The sequence below is a fragment of the Loxodonta africana genome, chromosome X (assembly GCF_030014295.1).
Source record: "Loxodonta africana isolate mLoxAfr1 chromosome X, mLoxAfr1.hap2, whole genome shotgun sequence".
Lineage (NCBI taxonomy): Eukaryota > Metazoa > Chordata > Mammalia > Proboscidea > Elephantidae > Loxodonta > Loxodonta africana.
This window is the reverse complement of record NC_087369.1, coordinates 112,248,920-112,271,487: the sequence shown is the minus strand read 5'-3', so window position 1 is coordinate 112,271,487 and position 22,568 is coordinate 112,248,920. Positions and strand designations below refer to the sequence as shown.

The window sequence follows — 22,568 nt, the reverse complement described above, 5'->3', positions numbered from 1 at the left end:
TTAGAGGTGTTGGATTTTCCTGTAGATTTTAGAGATTACAGCTTTGTCAGATTTGTCATATTCAAAAATTTTTTCCCAGTCTGTAAGTTCTCTTTTTACTCTTGGTGAAATCTTTTGATGAGCATAAGTGTTTACTTTTTAGATCCCAGTTAACTAGTTGAGCCTCTGGGGTTTGTGTTTTTCTGGTTATGGTTTGTATCCTGTTAATGCCATGTATTAGGGCTTCTAGCGTTGATGCTACTTTTTCTTCTATGATCTTTATAGTTTTTGGCTTTATATTTAGGTTTTTGCTACATTTTGAATTAGTTTTTGTGTATGGTGTGAGGTATGGGTCTTGTTTTATTTTTTGGTAGATGGACATCCAGTTTTGCCAGCACCATTTGTTAAAAAGATTATCTTTTCCCCATTTGATGGACTTTGGGGACTTGTTGAAGATGAGGTGACAGTAGATGGATGAATTAACATCTGGGTTCTCAATTCTGTTCCATTGGTCAATGTATCTGTCATTGTACCAGTATCAGGCTGTTTTGACTACAGTAGCTGTAGAGTAGGTTCTGAGGTCAGGTAGTGCAGTCATCTCAATTTTTCTTCTTCAGAAGTGCTTTACTTATCCAGGGTTCTTCCCTTTCCATATAAAGTCAGTGATTAGTTTTTCCATCTCTTTAAAGAATGCTGTTGGTATTTGGATCCAGATCGCATTGTACATGTAAATTGCTTTGGGTAGAATTGTCATTTTCACAACGTTGAGTCTACCTGTCCATGAGCATGGTATGTTTTTCCATTTATGTAGATCTCTATTGTTTTCTTGTGGTAGTGTTTTGTAGTTTTAGTTGTATAAGTTTTTTACATCCCTGGTAAAATTTATTCCAAAGTACTTTATTTTTTTAGGGGCTATTACAAATGGCATTGTTTGCCTGATTTCCTTTTCATCGTTCTCCTTCTTGGAGTATAGGAATCCAAATGATTTTGGTATGTTTATCTCGTATCCGGAAACCCTGGTGGCATAGTGGTTAAGTGATGCGACTGCTAACTGAAAGGTTCTAATCCACCTGGCGCTCCTTGGAAACTCTATGGGGCAGTTCTACTCTGTCCTATAGGGTTACTGTGAGTCAGAATTGACCAGACGGCAACGGGTTTTGGGTTATCTTGTATCCTGCTTCTCTGCTTAATCTTTCTATTAGTTCCAGCAGTTACCTTCTGGAGTCTCTTGAGTTTCTATGTATAGTATCATATCATCTACAAATGGTTTAATTCTTCATTACCAATTTGGATACCTTTTATTTTATTTCATTTTGTTTTGTTTTATTTTATTTTCATGCCTTATTGCTCTAGCTAGGACTTCCAGCATCATGTTAAATAGAAGCGGTGATAAAGGGCATCCTTGTCTTGTTCCTGTTCTCAAAGGGAATATTTTCAGCCTCTCTCCATTATTTTTTTTCTCTCCATTAAGAATGATGTTGGCTGTTTGTTTTGCCTAGATCCCTTTATTTGTTGAGAAATTTCCCATCTATACCTATTTTATTGAGACTTTTTTTCAGGAATGGGTGTTGGACTTTGTCGAATGCTTTTTGTGTGTCGACTCAGATGATCATGTGATTCTTTTATTTATGTGGTGGATTATTTTGATTGATTTTCTAATGTTGAACCATCTTTGCATACCTGGTATGAATCCTACTTGGACTAGGTATATTATTTTTAATATGATTCTGAATTCTATTGGCTAGAATTTTGTTAAGAATTTTTGAATCTATATTCATGAGAGATATTGGTCTGTAATTTCTTTTTTTTGTGATGTCTTTGCCTGGTTTTGTATCAGGGTTATACTGGCTTCATAGAATGAATTCAGAAGTATTGCTTCCTTTTCTATGTTCTGAAATAGTTTGAGTAGTACTGGTGTAAGCTCTTCTCTGAATATTTGGTAGAATTGTTCAGTGAAGCCATCTGCGCCAGGGCTTTTTTTCTTGGGAGTTTTTTAAAATTATCTTTTCAATCTCTTCTTTTGTTTTGAGTCTATTCAGATTTTCAACCTCATTTTGTTTTAGTTTGGGTAGGTAGTGTGTTTCTAGAAATTTGTTCATTTCTTCTAGGTTTTGGAACTTGGAATATAGTTTTTCATAATACTATGTTATGATCCTATTTATTTCAGATGGGTCTGTTGTAATGTTCCCCATTTCATTTCTTATTTGGGTTATTTCCATCCTCTCCTGTTTTTCTTTTGTCACTTTGGCTAGTGGTTTGTCGATTTTGGTGATCCTTTCAAAGAACCAACTTTTGGTTTTGCTGATTCTTTCTACTGTTTTTCTATTCTCTATTTCATTTGTTTCTGCTCTGATCTTTATTATTTCCTTTCTTCTGGAGGATGTGGGCTATTTTTTCCTGTTCTTTTTCTATTTGTTTGTGTTGTGTCGCTAATTCTTTGATTTTGTCCCTTTCTTCTTTTTTGATGTGCGCATCTATTGCTGTAAATTGACCTCTGAGGACTGCCTTTGCTCTCTCCTAAAGGTTTTGGTATGATGTGTTTTCATTCTTGTTTGATTCTAGGAATTTTTTGATTCCATGTCTCATTTCTTCTATTACCCAGTGGTTTCTAAGTAGGATGTTATTCAGTTACCAAGTAATTGATTTTTTTTTCCTTGCTCGTCCTTTTGTTAATTTCTACTTTGATGGCATTGTTGTCAGAGAAGATATTTTGTATTACCTCAGTGTTTTGGATTTTGTTGAGGGTTGCTCTGTGGCCTAAGATGTGGTCTATTCTAGAAAATGTTCCATATGCATTGGAAAAGAATGTGTAATTTGCAGCTGTTTGGTGGAGTGTTCTATATATGTCTATAAGGACATGTTGGCTGATTGTACCCTTTAGCTCTCCTGTATCTTTGCTGAGTTTCTTTCTAGATGTTCTGTCCTTTACTGAGAGTGGTGTGTTGAAATATCCTACTATTATTGTGGAACTGTCCATTTCTCTTTTTAGTGCTGTATTTTGGAGACCTGTCATTGGGTGGGTAGATGTTTATTATAATTATGCCTTCATGATGGATCATCCCTTTAATCATTATATAGTGCCTGTCTTGGTCATATAGTGCTGCTATAACAGAAATACCACCAGTGGATGGCTTTAAAAAAGAGAAGTTTATTCTCTCACTGTCCAGTAGACTAGAAGTACGAATTCAGGTACCAGCTCCAGGGGAGGGCTTTCTCTGTTGGCTCCGGAGGAATGTCATTGTCATCTGTCTTCCCTTGGTCTGGGAGCATCTCAGTGCAGGAACCTAAGGTACAAAGGACATGCTTTGCTTCACATGCTGTTTTCTTGGTGATAGGAAGTTCCCACTCTCTGCTTACTTCCCTTTCCTTTTATCTCTTCTAAGATAAAAGATGGCACAGGCCACACCTCAGGGAAACTCCCTTTACATTGGATCAGGGATGTGACCTGAGCAACAGTGTTACATCCTACCCTAATCCTTTTAACCACAGGCAGAGATTATGATTTATAACACACCCGTAAATCACATAATGGAGGACAACCACACATGGCTTAACCAATTTGGCACATATTTTGGGGGGACACAATTCAATCCATTACAGTGCCCTTCTTTGTCTTTTATGGTGGATTTTGTTTTAAAGTTCATTTTATCTGAGATTAGTATTGCCACTCCTGCTCTTTCTTGGTAGGTGTTTGCTTGAAACATTTTTTTTTCATCCTTTGATTTTTAATAAATTTACATCTTTGTTTCTAAGGTGTCTCATGTAGACAGCATATTGATGGATCCTGTTTTTTTAATCCATTCTGTCACTCTGTCTCTTTATGGGTGGATTTAGGCCATTTATATTCAGCGTAATTATTGATAGGTGTGAGCTTATTGCTGTCATTTTGTAGTGCTTTTGTTTTGTGGTGCTGATGTTTTCTTTGTTTCTCTTACTCTCCTGTGCTGAATCTCTTTTATTTGGGGATTTTTTTATTGCTTTTGTTTTTGTAAATTTTGTTTTTACTGAGAGTTTATGTTTTTCTTCTTTATTTTGATGAGTAACTTCCTTTGTTAACTGTGGTACCTTCCTTTCTTAACTTCCTTTGTGGTACCTTGAAATTCACCCTTATCTTCCTAAGTTTCAACCAGTCTATTATAACTTGGTATCACCTTGCCTTCCTCTCCATTAGAAAGTTCTATACCTACACCGTTTATTCCCTCTTTTATTGTTCTGACGTTGTTGTCATTTACAGATTAACCTCACTGGTTCCCTGTTGTAATTCTTTTTGTTTTGGATAGTCCTTGAGAGTTCATATCCTAGGTTGGTATCTGTCTTGCATCCAAGATTCAGGCTGTGGTCTGATGTTGTTTGTTCTCCAACTGAAGGATTCCCTTTAATAATTCTTTTAAGTTTGATTTGGTTTTTACAAATTCCTTTAATTTCTGTTTTTCTGCAAATGTCCTAATTTCACCATCATATTTGAACAAGAGTTTTGCAGGGTATATTATTCTTGGTTGGCAGTTTTTTTCTTTGAGGTTGTATGTATGTCATCCCATTGCCTTCTTGCCTGCATGATTTCTGCCAAATAATCAGAGCTTAGTTTTATTGTTTCTCCTCTGTGTGTGACTTTTAGTTTTTCTAGAGCTGCTTTCAGGATTTTTTCTTTGTCTTTGGTTTTATTGAGTGTGATTATCATATGTCTTGGTGATTTTTCTTTTGGGGTCTATCCTATAAGGTGTTCTTTGAGCTTCTTGGTTGGTCAGCTTTTCATCACTCATGATATTTGGGAAGATCTTTGTGAGCAGTTCTTCAATGATCCTCTCTGTGTTTTCCATTTTCTCTCCCTGTTCCAGAACTCAGAACTCACACAAATTTTTGCTTTTGAATGTATCCCACAACATTCTCAGGTTTCTTCATTTTTCTTTGTTCCTTTTTCAGATTTTTCCTCAAACAGAGTTGTAACCAAGTGTTTGTCTTCAATATCACTGATTCTGTTTTCTCTTGTTTCAAACCTGCTCCTCAACCCTTCTATGACACTATTTCTGAAATCTTGTTGTTTATCTTTTGGATTTATAATTGTTGTTTCTGTATGATTTCTAGTTGTGAATTTATTTTGGCATTTGTTCCAGTATTATTTTCTTGAATTCTTCCATTTTTTGGTCTGTATTTTCCATGAATTTGTCTATTTTTTCCTCATTTTTGTCTGCTTTTTGCTTCAACTCTTGGATAGCTCTGAATATTAGAGATTTGAATTCCCTGTCAGGTAGTTCTAGTGCCTTTTCTTCTACTGGAAAGCCATCCGGTGTTTTATTTCGGACACCTACTGGAACCATCCTGTCCAGTTTTTAATATGTTTTTATATTTTTTTTACTGTCTTTGCAACATTCACTAATTACTTTCTTTGTCTATTGATTGTATATTTGTTTGTTTCATTGTGCTTTTTTGTTTTATTTGGTTATGTCTGAGTAGGTGGGCTCTGCGTTCCTTGTTGTTTGCTGCTCTGATGGGCACCATAATTTTTTACCACCTTTTCAATGGGGAGGGCCAGTCACTCAGCTATGGTGCTGCAGGGCAGGTACAGTTGAAGGGCAAGAGCTAGGATGGGTTGTTTGTGGCAAGTACTAGGGCTCACAGGGCAAGCTAGTAGTCCATTCAGGGCAGGATCCTGTAGGCTGTGCCTGTGCTGCTTGGGGTGTGATGTTGAGAACACGGTGCAGATAGGCAAGAAGGAATGGGGAGGTGGTGATGTACGGAGCTAAGATGGGTATGGGAAAGAAGAGAGAGAGGAGAGAGAAACAGGAACCAAAAACAAACAAACAAAAAAAGAGTGCTAAGAGAGCTTGCCATTGGAGCGCTGAGATGAGAAACTGAGAAAGGGAGAGAAACAAAAAGGAAAAAAAAAAATTAAAAGAAAAAAAGCCACCAGGGATCCCACCAATGCAGCTGCACTGACCAGGAAAGTGGCTCCCATGTCACACAGTACAGCCAGGCTAGAAGGGGCAGAGATGGAACAGTGCCAGGTATTCAGGAGACAGGAAAAGAAGGTAAGTATGAGAGAGGAGAAAATGAGAAATGAAGAAAGACAAAAAGGAGGGAAAAAAAAGATATGCCTCCAGGGATCCTGCCGGCACAGTACGCAAACCAGGAAAGTGGATCCCAAGCCGGGCAGTACAGCCCAGCTAGAAGGGGCTCCCAAGTGGCAAAAAGAAAAAGAAAAAAAACAAACAAAACAAAAGTCCCCAGGGATCCCACCAGCTTGGCAACACAGACTAGGAAAGCAGTTCCCCAGCCTAGCGGCACTTCACAGCCTTTCAAGAAGAAGCAAAGATGGCACACGGAGCCAGGTGTTTGAGAGAAAGGAGGGGGAGGAGGTGAGAGGCACAGAAGAAACCAAAAGAAGCAGAATAAAGCAACACCAGCAACAAAGAAATGGCACTGAGGGAGCCAGCCAGTGTGGGCAGGGCAATTCCAAGCAGCATGGCACTGTAGCCGGTGCCTTCCCACCATGAGTCTGCGGTCAGCAGGAAGTGGCAGAGGTCAAGTGGGGGCAAGAAGGGTTGGGGGGTGGAAAAGCGCATATCGCTGGTTACCGGGTGCTCTGTCTCCTGCTGGGAGATCCCTGAAGCTGCTTTCTCATACTCCCTGTCCACCAATCTCTGATGTGGGCAGGAGAATCCGAGTGGCACAGAACCAGCACTTCCTGGCTGACTCACAGCCAGCTAGGAAGCGGCAGGGGCTAAGCAGCGGGAAGAAGGATGAGGGGTGGGAAAGCATATATCACGGGTTACCTGGTGCGGTGTCTCCTGCTAGGTGCTCCATAAAGCTGCTTTCCTGTACTCCCTGTCCGATGACCTCTGACAGGAGTCCTAGATGGTAAATCCGTGCTGCTTTAGCCAATAGGGGACCTCCGCTTGCATTTCTCCTCGCTCTCTCTTCTGTCAGTTTTTTATTCCATTCAGTGCTTGGCGAGTTCTTTATCTCCACCTTTGACTCTTAGGGTTCCAGAATTGACATTTGTCTCTGTTTTACTTAGTTTTTCAGGTCTTTCCTGGGGAGGGATGGCATGGTGCTTCTGTCTATTGCCCCATGTTGGCTCCACCTCCTTGAAAGTAGAATTTTAGTCCTTTTTTTTTTAAACATAAGCACGTTTCTCGCCAGGAAATACCAGTTTCTTTATACATTTCATTAAGTTACCTGAGTTGTAATTGGAAATACATTTTTAAGTAATGGGATTTACCCCCAAGCAACAAGAACTTAAAAGCCACCTTTTAGGTATAAAACTAAGATGTTACTTTTTGACTAAAATGCACATGCACACACGCACACACACACAGACACACACTTCCCAAAGGAAAAATAGACACAGTATCAAAAGTATGATAAAATGATGATTTAATAATGATCTGTTAAAATTTGGGCAAGAACCCCACTGCATGATAAATTTAATTGCGTATCTCAAAGTTTGAATAATTTCCGAAGGATTTTCCCCTTCTCCTACTCTACCTTCAAACCCTGGTCACATAGTGGTTAAGAGCTATGGCTGCTAACCAAAAGGTCGGCAGTTGGAATCCACCAGGCATTCCTTGGAAAAAGAATGGGGCAGTTCTACTCTGCCCTATACAGTTGCTATGAGTTGGAATCGACTAGACTGCAACAGGTTTGTTTTTCTTTTTTTTTTTGGTTTCACTTCCTTCATACACACATTTTTTATTTTCACCAAGCTACTCTAAAAGAAATCCTTTTAAAATAAATCATTTAGGCAGAAAACTCATTAAGCTATACTAAAGTATGTTATTTCCCAACTGTAAACTTTGACTTTACATTATCTATATTAACACAAAGAGCAGAAGCAACAAGATAGAAAAAGAAGGAATTGAAACTAATTGGGACCATCTAAATTCTGTTACAAACAACAAAACACAATTTTGTTGCAGCAAATATTAATTAGGTCAACCTAAAAAAATAAAACTTTAGAAATCAAATATTTATCGATGGCTATAAAAATTTTTTTTTTTTTTTATAATGTAAGGAGCTCTGGTGGCTTAATAGTTAAGTGCTTGGCTGCCATCAAAAAAGCTGGCAGTTTGAACCCACCCAGTGGCTCTTTAGGAGAAAGACTTGGCAATCTGCTCCCTTAAAGATTACAGCCTAAGAAACGCTATGGAGCAGTTCTACTCTGTCACGTGGGGTCAGTATGAGCTAAAATCAACTTGACAGCACCTAAGAACCACAACAAAATATTCGGTTAAAATGTTGTGAAACAATTAAGAGAAAATTAAAGTAAATTCATCAGTAACACCATGAACAGTTTCTTGTACCAACCCTGCATTTTCTTTAAAGAGAATAAACATATTTTAATTTGGAAATTTATTGTAATTTAATATAAAAGTAAGGCTCAAGGTTAAACTTAGCTTTAATATGCATCCATTCATTTATCCACTCACTCATCCATTGATCCATTCATCAGACAATTATTAAGCAACTATCATACGCTTCCTGTGATAGATTCTGCACTTACACATAAGAGAAAACTAAGATCAGAATCCAATGTGGGCACAAATCAAGAACACAAACAACAGCAATAAAATGTGAAGGCTTACACAAGATTTGCAAATTCTATCTTTCTAATAAAAAGAAAAAGGAACATGGCCTTAATGGATTTTGAACACTATTTCCCACCTATAATATTTGGAGCCCTGGTGGTGCAGTGGTTAAGCATTTGGCTGTTAATCAAAAGGTCAGCAGTTTGAATCCACCAGCCACTCCTTGGAAACCATATGGGGCAGTTCTACTCTGTCCTATAAAGTTGCTATGAGTGGGAATCGACTCAACAGCAATTTTTTAAAATTGTAATACTAATATATAGCCATGAATATTTTTAAATTACAGAAGGATACAAGGAAGAAAACTCAGGAGGCAGAGCCAACATGGTGCTATAGACAGAAGTACCACACCATCCCTCCACAGCAAAGACCCAAGAAACTAATTTAAAAAGAGACAAACACCAATCCTGGAACCTTAAGCATCAAATGAAGAGATAAAGAACTCAGCCAAGCACCGAATGGAGTAAGAAACTGACACAGAACAGAGAGCCCGGAGAGATACATGCGAGGTCTCTTATCAGATAAGGCAGCACGGATTCACCATTTCGGACTCCTGTTGGAGATCGGGGGACAAGAAGTACAGGAAAGCAGCTTCAAGGAGCTCCCAGCAAGACACAGAGCACCTGGTAACCAGCGATATACACCTTCCTACCCCCAACCATTCTTCCGCCGGCTCAGCCATGACAGCTTCCTAGCTGGCTTTGGTCACTCAGCTGGCCTGGAAGAGCAGGGTCCTTACTGTTTGGAAATTCCCTGCCCACATCAGATATTGGCAGACAGGTAGTATGGAAAGCAGCTTCATGGAGTTCCCAAAAGGAGAGAGAATACCCGGTAACCAGCAATATATGCTTTCTCACACTCCGTCCTTCTCCCCACTGCTCTACCTTGGCCGCTTCCAGCCAGATGCAGTCTCTTGGCTGGGGCTTGGATTTGCCCCTCCCATACTGGCCATCTCCATCAGTGCCAAATGTTTGTTGCTGGTGTTGCTTGTTTTTGGCTTCTTTTGGCTTCCCCCCCCCCACCTCTCACCACCTCTGCCTCCCTTACCTTGAACATCTGGCCCCCTATGCCAGCTTTGCTTTCTTCTAGAAAAGCCATGAAGCATTGCTTGGCTTTGGAACTGCTTCCCCAGATGAAGCCACCATGCTGTTAGGATCCCAGGGATTTTTTCATTTGTTTGTTTTGTTTCTCTCTTTGTTTTCTTTTTGTTTTTGAGGCTAGGGAGCCTGTTCTCGCTAGGTTGTACTGCCTGGCTTGGGAGCCACTCCCTGATCTGCACAGCTGTGCTGGTGGGATCCTTGGGCTCATTCCTTTTTTGTTGTAGTTGTTGTTCTGTTTTGCTTTGTTTGTTTGTTTACTTTTTCCTTTCCCAGCTTGGGAGCCCCTTCTAGCCAGGCTGTACTGTGTGGCCTGGGAGCCACTTCCCATGTCTTCACAGCTGCAATAGTGGAATTGTTATGGGCTTTTCTTTTCTAATTTTCAGCCCTTTTTCTTTTTTAGTTCCTTCAAGTTTTTCTCCTTTTCCAATTACTCATCTCTCCACTCCAAGGGCAAGCTCCCTCAACACTTTTTTTTCTTTTTGTTTGTTTATTTTTGGCTCCTGCTTCTGTCTCCTCTCTCTCTTCTTTCCCGTACACACCTTAGCTCCACACATCACAACCTCCCCCTCTTTCCTGCCTATCTGCACTGTGCACTCAACACCACAACCCTGAGCAGCCCAGGCATGGCTTACTGGAACCTGCCCTGCACTGATTCCTGGTCAGCCTTGTTGACCCTAGTATGTGCCACAAACAACCAATCCCAGCCCCTTCCCTTCAGCTGGACCTGCCCTGCTACACTGTTGCTGAGCTACTGGCCCTGCCCATTGAACAAGGAGGTGAAAACTATCGTGCCCACAGATGAACAAAGAACACACAGCCCACCTGCTCAGACATAACTAAATAAGAAAAAAGCATGATTAAACAAACAAATCTATAATCAATAAATGAAGAAAGTAACTAGTGAATGTCCCGAAGACAGTAGACAATATCAAAACATATTAAAAAACAGGACAGGATGGTTCCAGTAGGCATCCAAAATAAAATGCCAGATGACTTTGCAGTAGAATAAGCACTAGAACCACCTGACAAGGAATTCAAATCTCTAATATTCAGAGCTATCCAAGAGTTGAAGCAAAAAGCAGACAAAAGTGAGGAAAAAAATAGACAAATTAATGGAAAAGGCAGACAAATTCATGGAAAATACAGACAAAAAAATGGAAGAATTCAAGAAAATAATACAGGAACAAATGCCAAAATAAGTTCACAACTAGAAATCATACAAAAACAACAATTATAAATCCAAAAGATAAACAAGATTTCAGAAATGGACAGTGTCATAGAAGGGCCAAGGAGCAAGTTTGAAAAAAATGGAAGACAGAATCAGCAAAATTGAAAACAAATACTTGGATATCACTTTGATTGAGGAAACATAAGAAAGAACAAAGAAAAATGAAGAAACCCTGAGAATGATGTGGGATACAATCAAAAGAAAAAATTTACGAGTGATCAGAGTTCCAGAATAAGGGGCGAAAACAGAAAAGAAAGAGAGGATCATTGAAGAATTGTTCACAAAGAACTTCCCTAATATCATGAAAGAGGAAAAGCTGACTATCCAAGAAGGTCAACAAACCCCATATAGGGTAGACCTCAAAAGAAAATCACCAAGAGATATCATAATCAAAATAGCTAAAACCAAAGACAAAGAAAATATCTTGAGAGCAGCTGAAGAAAAATGAAAAGTCACACAGAGGGGAAACAATAAGACTAAGCTCTGATTACTCAGCAGAAACCACGCAGGCAAGAAGGCAACAGAATGACAAATATAAAACCTCAAAAGAGAAAAAAAATTGCCAACCAAGAATAATATATCCTGCAAAACTCTCGTTCAAAAATGATGGTGAAATTAGGACATTTCCAGATGAACAGAAATTAAGGGAGTTTGTAAAAACCAAACCAAACTTATAAGAATTATTAAAGAGAATCCTTCAATTGGAGAACAGATAACATCAGACCATAGCCTAAATCTAGGACACAAGATCGCACCAGCCATATACCAACCTAGGAAATGAATTCTCAAGGACTATCCAGAACCAAAAGAATTACAACAGGGAACCAGAGAGGTTAATCTGTAAATGACAACAATGTCAGAACAATAAATGAGGGAATAAATGGTGTAGGTATAGAACCTTCTAATGGAGAGGATGGCAAGGCGATATCAAGTACTAATAGACTGGTTCAAGCCTAGGAAGATAAGGGTAAATTTGAAGGTACCACAAAGGAAGTTAACAAAGGAAGTTACTCATCAAAATAAAGAAGAAAAACATAAAGTCTCAGTAAAAACAAAATTTACAAAAACAAAAGAAATGAAAAAAAATCCCCAAATAAGAGAGATTCAGCACAGGAGAGTAAGAGAAACAAAACATCAGCACCACAAAACAAAAGCAGTACAAAATGACAGCAATAAATTCACACCTATTAATAAATATGCTGACTGTAAATGGCCTAAATTCACCTATAAAGAGACGAAGAGTGATAGGATGGATAAGAAAAAACAGAATCCATCAATATGCTGTCTATAAGAGATACACCTTAGAAACAAAGACGTAAATTTATTAAAAATCAGAGGATGGAAAGAAATATATCAAGCAAGCAGCTATCAAAAAAGAGTGGGAGTGGCAATACTAATCTCAGATAAAATAAACTTTAAAACAAAATCCACTGTAAAAGACAAATAAAACCAAAAAACCCAAACCTGTTGCTGTAGAGTCAATTCCGAGCCATAGTGACCCTACAGGACAGAGTAGAACTGCCCCATAGAGTTTTCAAGGAGTGCCTGGTAGATTTGAACTGCCGACCTTTGGGTTAGCCACTGTGGCACTTAACCATTATGCCACCAGGGTTTCCTTAAAGAGGAAGAAGGGCACTATATAACGAAGTAGAGGAGTCGAATCAATGGCAAAAACTGGCGTGAAGTAGGAGTCCATATATTTTTCCAAAATCATCCAATCACTATTTATGAAATACTCCCTACTTTCCCATTATTTTGAAATACCATCTCTATCATATATTAATTCTTATATCTCTCAGTTTTTTTCTAGGCTTTACTTTTCTGATAAATTTTTCCATCACCAGGATAATACTGCTTAATTATTCTAGGCTAAAGAAAAAAAAAGTTTTTTTATAACATACTCTAACATATAGAACAGCAAGCCCTCCTCATTACCTTTGATTTTTAAGATTTTTCCTTATTATTTACACGTGTTTATTCTCCCAGATGAATGTTAGAATAAAACATTTTGACTTTATATCAACTAGTTTCTGGGAAAGAGGTTTGGAAGCCTGCAAGCTTTGGAATCCTGCCATCTTTCCTATTACAATATTTTAATGTCAGAAATAAAATGTTGAGCAAAAAACAAACCTCTAAAGAATAAATGCATTTTGAGTCTACTTATATAAAGTTCAAAACAGGCAAAACAAATGATACAGCGTTCAGAGGTACACATATATGGCAACTCTATAAGAAAAGAAAGGAAACATCTGGTTCAAACCTAAGGATAATGGTTCCCTCTGAGACAGACAGTGAGATGCAATCAAGGATGGACACAAAAGGACTGTCAAAATTACTGATAATGTTCTTACTCTCAGAGCTGTGTGGTAGGTACATGGAAGTTCTTATTATGATTACTATCATTAATTCTATCATGTTTAGTTGTTATATCTCTGGAAACTGTATTTTAATAAGAAAATGTTGAATTAAAAAACAAAAATATTAATAAATATTAATAGCTTTCCTCTATACAACCATTAATCAAGAAAGTATAAATTTTAAAAAATTAAATTAATAACAATAAAAAATATAAAGTACCTAATAATAAACTTAATAGGTTAATAAGATGTATGCAGGAGTTACATAAATTATATGAAGAAATCTGTAAGTTCTACCAAGTGAAAAAATCTTGCATTAATGAAGACATATCATGTTCTTCAAAATACTCTATAATTTGATGCAATCCTAATTAAAATCTCAACACAATTTTTGAACTAAACTAAATGCCTCTAAATTTTGTCTCAAAGAATGGTTGTTAAATTTGCCTACCAGGTCAATCTTGGTAAAAAGTAGTAATGAAAAGAGGTACTTGCCCTATCAGCTAGATATTCATATTACTGAAAAGCTACAATTATCAATACAATGTGGTACAAATGCCAGAAGAGACTGGGAATCTATAATAATATATTGATAATATTTCATATTGTATAAATACTTCCTATCTGCCATCCTGATTTGACTTAGTCCTAGTTATAGCATGTAACATCTAACATCTGGGATAGCCCTTAATCCCAGACTAAATGGGGTGTTTGGTCTCCCTAGAACTGATGCTTGGAGTGCTTATGGTATCAGCTCAAAGTATCACAGCAGGTAAATGATGGAGGTGACATTTGAGAGCCCATAGTGACTTCAGAGCCCATAGTTTAACATTACATATACTGCATATGATCAGTGTGGCAATACAAATAACTGAGGGAAAAGGTACATTATTCTGGGGAAACTGGCTTTCCTGCAAAGGAAAATTTAAAAAATTAAGTAAAGTCAATATCTTACCCTTTACACAAAAATAAATTATTGATGAGTAAAGTAAATATAAACTTTGGGGAAAAACATAAGTGAACACATATGTACTGTATTTTTTCACAAATAATGCACCCACACATATAATGCACAGAAATGATGAAATGAAGTAAAACAGTTCTGGCATAGCACGCCCATGCATATACTGTTCATGTTTTGTGACATTTCCAGAAGTGAATTTCAGACTCATTCATCCATCCATCCTCCCATATTACAGGTAAATCATATTGCTCTGTTCATTTTCTTTCATTCTGTTCATTTTTAATCTCCTGCTTACATGTATAAAAATGCTCCAAAAATGTTACTTTTGTAGTACTTTGTGTGTTCATACTCTTTGGTTTCAACATGATGTCCCACTGCTCTATTCATGAGAATGACGATATTTTATCAGTAAGTTACAAAAGTTAAATTTTGTATGTTACTTGCTACCAGTAAGTAGTTTTGGCTTAAATTTCAAGTAATATAAAATCATTACCTATTTTAAGTGACGTTTTCAATCTGGCTTTTATTTTTTTCTTGTCTTCGTGCTCTGGCTAGGACTTGTAGCACAATATCAAATGGAAGTGGTGAAAGTGGGCACCCTTGCCTTGTTCTGTGTACTTCTTTTTTGAAGTGCTTACTGATGTACTTTACTTATTTTTCTATCAAAGTAAAAGTCCTAGCCAGAGCAAGAAGACAAGACAAAGAAATAAAAGTTATCCAGATTAGAAAAGAAGAAGTAAAATTATGTCTATTCATGTATGACATGATCCTATATATAGAAAATGCCAAAGCGTCTACAGAAAAACTCTAGAGCTGAAAGAGGAATTAGCAAAGTTGCAGAGTGGGTACAAGGTCAACAAACAAAAATAGCTTGGGGCTCTACATATACGCAATGAGAAACCTAACAGGGAAATGAGGGAAACAATTCCATTTATGATAGCACCTAAGAGAGTAAAACACCTAGGAATAAATTTAACCAGGAATGTGAAGGATTTACATAATGAAAATTATGAAACACTGCTAAGAGAGGTTAAAGAAGCCTTAAATAAGTGCAAAAGTGTTCTATGTTCATGGATTGGAAGACTTAATAATGTTAATATGTCAATACTACCCAAAGCAATCTATAGATTCAGAGCAATTGTGATCAAAATTCCAACAGCCTTCTTTATAGAAATGGAAAACCCAGTCCTCGACTTTATATGGAATGGCAAGAGGATCCAAATAGCTAAAGCAATGTCGAAAGAGAAAAAAAAAGTAGGAGGACTCACACTTCCTGATTTTAAAACATAGTATACAGCTACAGTAATCAAAACAGCCTGCTACTGGGATAACAAGAGACAAAAAGACCAATGGATAGAATTGAAAGTTCATAAATAAATCCACACATTTACTGTCAGCTGGTTTTTGACGAGTGTGCTAAGTCCACTCAATGGTGGAAGAAGAGTCTCTTCAATAAATGGTGTTGGGAAATTGGATTCCCGCATGCAGAAAAATGAAATGGGATCCATGCCTCACATCATACACAGAGACAAATTGAAGATGAATTTGTTGTTATTAGGGGCCATCCAGTCGGTTCTGACTCATGGCTACCCTATGTACAACAGAACAAAACGCTGCCTCGTCCTGTGCCATCCTCACAATTGTTATGCTTGAGCCCATTGTTGTAGCCACTGTGTCAATCCATCTCGTAGAGGGCCAGTCTCTTTTTTGCTGACCCTCTACTTTACCAAGAATGATGTCCTTCTCCAGGGACTGGGGTCTCCCGATAACATGTCCAAAGTACGTGAGACAAAATCTCACCGCTCTTGCTTCTAAGGAGCATTCTGGCTATATTTCTTCCAAGATAGCTTTGTTCATTCTTCTGGCATTCCGTTTGTAGCACCTGCAATATGGGCAGCAGTGGGACAGCACATGTGTTATCCAAAACCAAACCCATTGCAGTCAAGTCAATTTCGATGCATGGCAACTCCATAGAATTGTAATAATTAAACAGTATATATGTATGTATGAATATCTATATTAGATTAAACCATTTGAAATTGACATTTTCAATGCTGAAAAATGGTTCAATGTCAACAGTTTCACATGGCTCAATCTAATAGAAAGGGATATGATACAAATACCACCAAAGACCAATATAGAGGGGAGAGACAAAGTGAGGAGTCTGAGTAGATGGTCAAGGGTGGGTATCCAAAGAGCTATACTAGAGCTGTACAAGGTTTGAATTTTTAGGCAGAGTTAGACAGTAATATCTCTGTTGATCATAAACAGAGACTTTATATTTTCTGCCCTTTTGGAAACACTTTTTGACTGGCATGTGAGTTTCACTCTCCTGGCTCTTAGAACTTTAATAGATTGTGATTGATTAATTATAGCACAGGTTAAGCAAATCTTGAAACAAATTTGAACATTCTTTGTAGTTGAATCCTTGATATGCACCTACTCAGGGGAAGTTAAGGCGTACTAGGTCCTCCTATTATGGAGCCTCTTGTTTACGTCCGTCAAGTCCTTTTCACAAGTTACAATTATTTTCTTTGTTTATTTGTTATCTGTTTAATTTCCTTTCTATATAGAGAGGAAATGTGTGAGGATAAATATGTTGGGTTTTGTGTACTATTGTATCCCCAACAACTAATAAAATGCCTGGTATTTTAAAAAATATTGAATGAATGAATGATTTAATGGATACATTGTATTACATTTGCATAGATGTACCATAATTTATTTAACTAAACCCAATGAATAGATATTTCAGTTGTTTTCAGTTATTTGTTATTATAAACAGTACTGAAATGAATATTTTTATATAGAGAATTTTACATATTTGTCAGATTATTTCCCTATGATACATTCGTTAAAGGGAATATTATGATGGACCAAAAGGTGTGAGTTTTAAGCTTTTGATTCATAATATCAAAATGCCCTCAAATTTTGTGCCATTTTAAACTTCCACTAACCACGTCTTTATGAGAGTGCCTATTTCCCCATATAAATAGCAATACTGTATATTATGATTTCTTTTTAATCTGCCAACTGAAGAGGAAAAATACAATTTTGTTTTGTTTTGCCATGAATAGACTTATGACATTTTATTCTTATGGTTTTTTTTGCTACTCTTATATAATTTATTTTATTTTCATTGCTGTTGAGGTTATACACAGCAAAACATGCACCAGTTTGACAATTTGTCTATGTACAATTAAGTGACATTGACTGCATTCCTTGAGGTGTGCAACCATTCTGATCCTTCGCTTCCAAGTTTTTCCCTCCCCATTAACATAAACTCACTGCTCTCTTACGTTTCCTATCTAATTTTCCAACTTGCTCTTGTCAATTTGATTTCCTATAAATATATCTTAAAAGGACACGATGCTCAAGGCAGACATTTTTTACTAGCTAAGCTAAACGATTGTTTGGTTTTAAGATGATATCAGGGGATATTTTTAGTTTAAGGTTTAAAGATTATCTCTGGGCAATAGTTTTGGGGGTTTATTGAGCCTCCATGGATCCAGAAAATGAATATTCCATGAGAATTTGAAATTCTATTCTGGATATCCCCATTTTGATCAGGATTCTTCTAGAGAATTTTTGATCAAAACGTTCAGTAATGGTAGCCAGGCACCATCCAGTTCTTCTGGTCTCAGAAAAAGGAGGCAGTTGTCCATGGGAGCAATTAGCCACACATTTCATTTGCTTCTCCTATTCCTGATTCTTCTTCCTCTGTTGATGCTCTAGTGATTAGCGACCAATTTTTGTTCTTTGGATGGCCTCTTGCAAGCTTTCAAGAACCCAGGCACTGTGCAACAAACTAGGAGGTAGGACAGAAGCACTAAACGTCATTAGGTTAATTAACTGGGATGTTCCATGAAACCATGACCCTAAACTTCCAAACCAAGAAACCAAATTCCATGAGGTGTTTGGTTGTACGTAAACAGCCTCAGCAGCTACTGTTTTTTGTTTGTTATTGTTGTAAGTATGTTTAGTACACACTTTTGAATTAGAAAAAAAAAAAAAATTTTTTTTTTTGCTAATTCAACTTTTTAGAAGTGTACAGCTTATTGACAGCTCTTACATTAATTGGCTGTGCAGCCCTGTCCTTAATCAATGTGATTTTTTCCATCACCATAAACTGAAACTCAGTACTTCATAAACAATAACCACCCCTTTGCCCCTACTTCCCACCCTGGTAACCTCTAATACCGACAGATCCTTGATTCCACTTTCCTTTTGTCACCCGATTCTGAAATTATCCCCCTACCCAGACTGCAAGTCAGGATAGCCCAGTGAAAAATATCTCATGCTGCAGGGATCAGATCCCAACTCTGCATTTATAAGGTATATGACATTGGGCAAGTTGCCTTGGTTTAGTAATCTCTAAAGTGAATATAATAACAATGCCTACTTCATAAGGCTTGTAGATAGATTGTATAGATTAGCTAGATAGATGATAGACGGATAGACGGACGGACCGACGGACAGATGGATAGATGGATAGATGATAGATGGATAGATGGATGGATAGATGATGGACGGACGGACAGACGGATGGATGGATAGTACTTGACAAAATACCTAACTCATATAACTGCTCAACAAATGTTGGCTCTTTTTATTATTTGTAATTATTATTTGACTTGGTTCCATCCAGATCCCATTCTTGTCAATTTGCTCTAGCTCTGCAACTTTCCTTGTCCTTTGATGGATCCTAATACAGCAAATGTTGGCTCATAGTGGACTAGTCACTTATATATATCAAGGCTGATTTACTATCAGAGCCCTGGTGGTATAGCAGTTAAGAGCTCAGCTGCTAACCAAAAGGTCGGCAGTTTGAATCCACCAGCTACTACTTGGAAACCCTATGGGGGTAGTTCTATCAGTACAGAATCCTATTTTTGTGGAAAATTTCTCAAAGGTCAGGGTCTTCATGAATTTTTTCTACCAATCTGACCATTTATGTCCCAATTAGCTAGGGCACAGATTCATATATTGCTGGACCTAGGGCACAGATTCATGTATTGCTGGAACTTCAGGTGGTTTTATGGCTCCCCTTGAATCAGCAGTCTAAGAAAAAAAAAAAGAAAGTCCACTGCTGTCCAGAGAAATTTTTTACCCGTCTCTACTCCAGGATAAATGGCAAGAGACGTTTTATAGACAGCCCTATCTTTGGCTGCATGCCACCTAAAAGCATTCATCCATTACTAAATTTAAAATGACTTCATGGTGTTCACTTCTGCAGCATATACATATTATAATTGGAATGATTCAGAGAAGATTAACATGGCTTCTGCACAAGGATGACACAAATTTGTGAAGCATTTCATAATTTTGAAACAGGCACATTCATACATTGTGCTGAAAGTGAAAGAGGTAAAACTTCTATGAAGATGAATCCAGCAATACCTACTAAATTACAAATGTATTCACCCCTTTGTCTAGCTAAGCCAAGTCTAAAAATCTATCCTTCAGATATACCTGCACACATACGAAATGGAACATTTACAAGGTTTTTCAGTGGACATTGTTTCTTATTGCAAAGGACTGAAAAATTATAAAAGTCTATCAAGAGGAGACAGATTAAATAAACTGTTGCATACAATGGAATATAATGGAGACAGAAAAAAATGAGGACTCTGTTTATGTACTAGTATAGAAAAATGTCCAAATGTACAATACAAAATATCCTGTTTCAAGTTATAGAACACTATATATCTTATGTTACCTTTTTTGAAAGCCAGGGGGCATGGGAATATATAATCACATATGCTTATATTTGGAAACCCTGATGGCGTAGCGGTTAAGTGCTACGGCTGGTCACCAAAGGGTCGGCAGTTCAAATCCGCCAGGTACTCCTTGGAAACTCTATGGGGCAGTTCTACTCTGTCCTATAGGGTCGCTATGAGTCGAAATGGATTCCACGGCAATGGGTTTTTGGGTTTTTTTTATGCTTATATTTGCATAAAGAAACAAAATAAACTATCAAAAACTATTACCTATAGCTGAGGTTGACAAACTATGGCCAGCAGGCTTACTGCCTTTTTACATAAAGTTTTATTGGAACATACCCAATTTGTTTCCATATCGTCTATGGTTGCTTTTGAACTACAACAGGAAAGTTGAGTGGTGGTAACAGAAGCTATATGACATGCAAATTTACAATATTTATTATTTGGCCATTTACAATAAAAGTTTGCTCACCACTGACCTATATAGGGTAGAGGGAATGGATAGGGCCAAGGGGAAGCAATGTACATACTCTTTGATATTGCTTTGATTTTTGAACTATATGAATGAATTACCTATTTCAAAAAATGAAAATGAAAAGAAAATCAATAAAACTTAGCTTCAGTCTCCTGAGTAGCAAACAGAAAATAAACCGAGAGAAGGGATTTGTGTATGTGATTGAAGTAACCCTATTTATTCTGTAACAAATATTGGTGAGATTAAAAATGATCAATCAGTAAACTGCATTTAAAAAATTACATTATGTCACACTATCAGAAATCACCCTTATATACAGTAGTCTAAAATTTTGCTCTATGACTCCTTCATATACACACATATGAAGCCAACTGAGTGTCAGGCACTGTGTCAGGCAGGTAATGGGGATTATAATTGTTCATATTATGATTTTAAAAAATTTAAACTAATATTTATTGAGTTCTTATTATGTGCCGCGTAATGTTTGGAGTGCTTTACATGTGTTGTCTCACTTATTCCTCACAACAACCAACATTTATGCCTTCAGCCTAGTATTCTTTCCTGCATTCCAGACTCATATAGCTGACATCTACTCTACTCCTCTTGAATGTCTAATAGACATCTTAAACAACACCCCCCAAAACTGAACTCTTGATCCCCCCCCCACACACACATGCACACTTGCTCCACCCACAGCTTTCCCCAATTTCAGTGCAATTCCAACTTTCCAGTTGCTCAGGGAAAAAATCTGGAAGTCATCTTTGACTTGTCTCTTTTTCTCATACCACACATCTAATCCTCCAGCTCTAAAGTTATCTAGAATTGGATCACTTCTCACCATATCCTCTGCTACCACCCTGTTCTGATGTTCTGAGCCACTATCATCTCTCACCTAGATTACCTCAATAGACTCTTCACTGATTTCTCTGTTTCTCCCCTTGCCCACTTACAATCTATTTTCAACATAGCAGCCAGACTTATCCTTTGAAATGTAAGACTGATTATGTCACTCCTTTTCTCAGTTTTTTTCTCAGTACCCCATAATGATTCCCTTTTTAATTCAGACTAAAATCCGTAGTCCTTCAAGTCTTTATTCACCTGAGTTCTACCATGATCATCCTGTTTAAAAATAACAATTCCGTCATAATATGCCCAGCACTATCACATTCCTTTATCCTGTTCTAGAATTTATTTGTACATAGCATTTTTCATCTCGTAACATGCTATGTAATTTCCTTATTTATATATTTTTGTTTATTGCCTGTCCATCTGGTACAAAGTTGACCCTCAAATATTTGTTGAATGAATGAACAATTTCTTGGGATGTAGATATTATTTCTTCTCTCATTGTACACAAGAGGAAACAAAGGCTCAGGAAGATTAAATTATTTTGCCCCAGTGTTAGAAAACCAGTAAAGGTCAATGCCAGGAATTAAACCCAGATCCCTGAGACTCTAAAGTTCATGGTCTTACAGTGTAGTAAGGGCATACTAACGCACCTGTACATTGCTCAGGCACAAGAGTATTTGAAAAACAGGATCAGCAGTTGTCATGGAACTTGAATATAGCTCTCCAGAGAATACAGCAAGTTGGAAAAGCAGATGGGTGATGAAATGGTGCCATTCAGGTTGACAGTTTCTCATATAGCCTTACCTAGATAATTGGAGAAAGGCATACTTGAAAGGTTTTACCATCAACCTACATTTTCTTCTTCACTTACGCTGCATAATGGTGTTAATGATACTTAGATCAAGTCAAATAAAACATTTCCAACAGCCTGAGTTACAGAGTCATTTCATGAGTTAGTAGCCATTAGAGTTTCATGCCAAGCCATGGTGGGAGTGTTTAGGCAGAGTCCTTTGGGCAAACAGAGCCCGGGGAAGAGGAAACCTTTGTCAAAAAGAGAATTGAGACTAACCCTTCAGTGCCTCCCCTTCAGGTGGGCTCCAGCTTCTAATGCAGCCTAAGGGGCAGAGATTATACTGAATGAATCCACAAAGTTTCCACGGAATTACTGTGACCTAGTAATTCTGCTCTCTTACAAATGACTGCTAAATGCTTTACTTTAATTCTTAAAAGCATTGGGAGGAGGCACTCAGAATATGTTTATAGTGTGCAGTTCCTCCTGGGACAGGGGATTAGTGGGCTCTAAGGCAA

At 37.5% G+C, this 22,568-nt stretch overlaps 1 non-coding gene across 1 annotated transcript; it reads left to right on the top strand.

Annotated features, from left to right (window-relative positions):
• Positions 1-19,433: 19,433 nt before the first annotated feature.
• On the top strand, positions 19,434-19,540 carry LOC111751397 (U6 spliceosomal RNA). The gene has a single exon (XR_002786463.1). It is a non-coding gene; the product is annotated as a U6 spliceosomal RNA (small nuclear RNA).
• The last annotated feature ends 3,028 nt before the right edge of the window (positions 19,541-22,568 follow it).